The sequence below is a fragment of the Medicago sativa genome, chromosome 4 (genome assembly GCF_051527215.1).
Source record: "Medicago sativa cultivar Bolivia chromosome 4, Bolivia_mono, whole genome shotgun sequence".
NCBI classification, from domain to species: Eukaryota; Viridiplantae; Streptophyta; class Magnoliopsida; order Fabales; family Fabaceae; genus Medicago; species Medicago sativa.
Genome location: NC_140752.1, coordinates 65,516,294 through 65,520,081, shown reverse-complemented (window position 1 = coordinate 65,520,081; position 3,788 = coordinate 65,516,294). Strand labels below are relative to the sequence as shown.

Here is a 3,788-nt window from a genome sequence, read left to right as displayed (position 1 = left end):
ATAAAAAAATATTACAGCAATAAGGTAAACAATAAATTATGTAACAATACTACATGAAAAATTGATTTTTTTTATTCTATAAAATAAAATATTTATATTAGAAATTATTAATGTTTAATCTTCATTTTTTTTATATTTTCCTAATAAATAAATATATGATCAAATCCTTAAGTATTAAGCAATATCTTTGATTAGTAGAAAATTTATGTTTATGTTTTATTGCATATATCCTTTAAAAGCATAATAATTATAAATTTTTAAAGAATGCAAATATTTATAAAATAAAAAAAAAAAAGCAATAAGGTAAACAACTAATTATATAATAAAATAGGATGAAAAAATTGGATTTTATTCTATTAAATAAGATTTTTAAATTAAAAAATAAAAAATACATGAATCTAATAAGATTATAAATAAGCTCTCAAGAATTATTATATAATTGAAAAAGTGAAAGAAGAGTTTGATTGGAGATGGCTGGTAGTGACAGTGAGAGAGGCAAAGGAAAAGGGATCCAAATGGGAATTGGAATAGGGAGGAGTGAAGGAAATCGAACAGTGATGATAACTGGTGTTAGCAAAGGCCTCGGAAGGGCTCTTGCGATTGAATTGGCTAATCGCGGCCACACCATTATCGGATGTTCTCGTGATCATGATAAGCTCTAATTCCTTAAATCTCAACTTACCAACAACAACAACCATCATCTATTGCTCATCGTCGATATTAGGTCCAATAACAACATTGAAAAGATGGCGCGCATTGTTATGGAGAAAAAAGGAGGTCCACCAGATATTATAGTGAACAGCGCTGGAATCATTAACAAGAACAACAAGATGTGGGAGGTTCCGTCTGAAGAGTTTGATTTGGTGATGGATACCAACTTGAAAGGTACTGCCAATGTGTTGAGGCACTTCATTCCTTTGATGGTCACCAAGAACAAGAATGAAGGGAGAGGGATCATAGTAAACATGTCTTCCGGTTGGGGAAGATCAGGTGCAGCACTTGTAGCACCTTACTGTGCATCCAAATGGGCAATTGAAGGACTCACCAAGTCTGTTGCTGAAGAGTTGCCTAAAGGAATGGCCGTGGTGGCACTCAATACAGGAGTCATCAACACTGACATGCTTGCTTCTTGCTATGGTGTTTCCTCATCTCTTTATCAATCCCCAGAATCATGGGCTTTGGAGGCAGCCACCAAGATACTTAATCTTACACCAGCAAACAATGGTGCTTCTCTCTCTATTTGAAGTCTCCTAGCTAGATGTCTAGCTACATGATTGATTATCAACTTTATTTGTATTTGTATTTTGTTCCCAACTAGTCTCATGAATGTAATATGAAATAAATAAAAAAATGTTCTTGCGAAATTTTTCATTAATGAATAGGGTTTTTTATTTATCCTCTAAACTAAGAATACAATGAGATCCTATATTTTTATATAATATCGTTAATAAATAGAAAATTTATGTTTATATTTTATGGTAAATATCCTTTAAAATTAGAGATATTATGCATGTTGTAAACCGACAAATTAAAATTAGATCAAATCTCAATCAATTTTGATTTTTAAATTAAATCTAATATAATCCTTAAATAAATCTTAAGAAGAAAACAAATGATAGAATTCTGTCTAAAATTATTCAATCTTAATTTTTGCTATGATAGAGGACAATTTGGTTGATGAGTCGAGAAACATTAACTGTGTAACATTTCAAATTTCGTAATTTCATATTAAGTAGCCAATAGAGATATACCTCATGTCACTAGTAAATAAGTATCGATCAATAGTCTCATAGTGTTAAGATTTGCCTTTAGATCTAGGTCAACTTGTCATGGTCGATTAAATTTTTTATTTCATCGTCTAAACAAAAAATGTGATCAAATACTTGAGATGTTAGCTCAATAGTAAGAGCTTGACCATGAATTCAAATTGATTATAAGATGAGCCTAGCCAATTTGATCCAAGTTAATTAGAATAAAATAAGCCTACCCAATTTGATTTAAGTTAGTTAGAAGTGAGAGAAATGTTAGGAGTCCTGTATAAAAGTACTCAATGGTACTTAATTCATGGTTTCTTACACCTAATGGACTGGGTTGCGGTCTGCTCAATAGTATGTTAAAGGATATGATCATGCTCATATGTTGTTTGTTACTCCCTCCGTTGCTGATTATAAGCAAATTTGATTTTTTAGGTTCATTTAATTAATGATGTATGTGGTTCAAATTGTGGACCACATACATCATTAATTGAATGAACCTAAAAAGTTAAATTTGCTTATAATTAACAACGGAGATGAACTATATTTTATTTGTTTGAAACAGCTCATTTATTGATCAATAACCATCATTACAAGAAGTAACAAGTGGCCAATACATATACTGAAATAAATAGGACTACAAACAACAACCAAAAAACTATCCCCGTCAAAAAACCATTGAATCCCTAAAAAAGTCAACCAAATTCATCTCAACAGACAATCTTTTTTATGTCAACACCACTCATAAAACAAACAACTTGGAACCTTTAATCCCACCAAATTCCATTGTCATGACAACACCTTTATTTCATCGCCAATTCTTGTACCGCCTTGACCGTATTGTTGAAAATTCTACTATTACATGCATTTCAAATAGCCCAAATTGTTGCTTGCCAAATTAACCAATATCATTGCCGAATCTTTTCATTAACCGCTTCGTTGCTCCAACATTCCAAATGGACAAACAAATTCGGAGGCGTAATAAATATAAAGTCTAATCACCGCATCACCAACTTCCAAACCCTGCTCGTCACCTCACAAAACAAGAATAAGTGAGTAGCATTTTCCCCTTCAAAGTCGCATAAAACACAGTTTCCCAAATCCTCTAAAGGTAGGATATTATGAATAATAAGATTAGATTTTGTCGGAATACGATCAAGTAATAGTTTTCAAGAAAAGACAACCACTCTGGAGGGAGCTTTAGCTTTCCAAAGATAACCAAAAATGTTATTCTCAATGTCATTCCATCTATCTTCCCAATTCGCAAACCAACAATTTTTCAAACAACATGTAAGTTGACGAAACCGAAAACAAACCATTCTCCATTTCTCCTCCGGTTTCCATTTCCAATCATTTGTTCCTTTAGTACAAACAAAACCTTCCAACACCTTCAACAAATTCGGTAGCAACCTTCCCTCCCACTCAAATAAGTTTCTCCTCCAAGATATATCAAAATCTCCAAAACCATTCGTCAACTCCCACATTTCTCTTACAGATGAACTATATATTGGCTCAGGTTTATGCTTAAACCTTATTATAAACGAATATGGTTATGGTATGGAAATTTGGTATAAGATAGTAAATGATAATGATGTTAGTGTGGAATTGTTGATAAGGTGATGGCATGCCACCTCGTAGTTATATGTCATTGGTATTGAGCAGGCCCGACCTTGGAGAGTGCAAGCAGCTCAACCAAGCCGAGCCTCCAAAAATTATGGACCTAAAAAAAATTAAGTTTAATACCTACCCTCCACTTAAATAAAAATATATATGTTATTTCTTTTTCTTTTTTCGGTACACGTTTGAGTTTTTTCTATATTCTAGTTCTCCTTTCTGGACATAAATCTGATGCAATCAAACCACCATAAATTTGTATAATTACTTAATCAGTCAATTTGGAAAGTTATTTCATTAAAAGAATCACATCAATCATTTCTTTTTCGCATAAATCATTCGTTTTCCCCTTCCCCTTCCCCCAATGGAGGAGTGACAAATTCAAACGACACTGTTAGGTAAATTTCACATCTCTTTCAC

General features: G+C 32.4%; 1 pseudogene; it reads left to right on the top strand.

The window, feature by feature from the left end:
- Positions 1–470: 470 nt before the first annotated feature.
- On the top strand, positions 471–1,244 carry LOC146930815 (NADPH-dependent pterin aldehyde reductase pseudogene; annotated as a pseudogene).
- Positions 1,245–3,788: the final 2,544 nt, after the last annotated feature.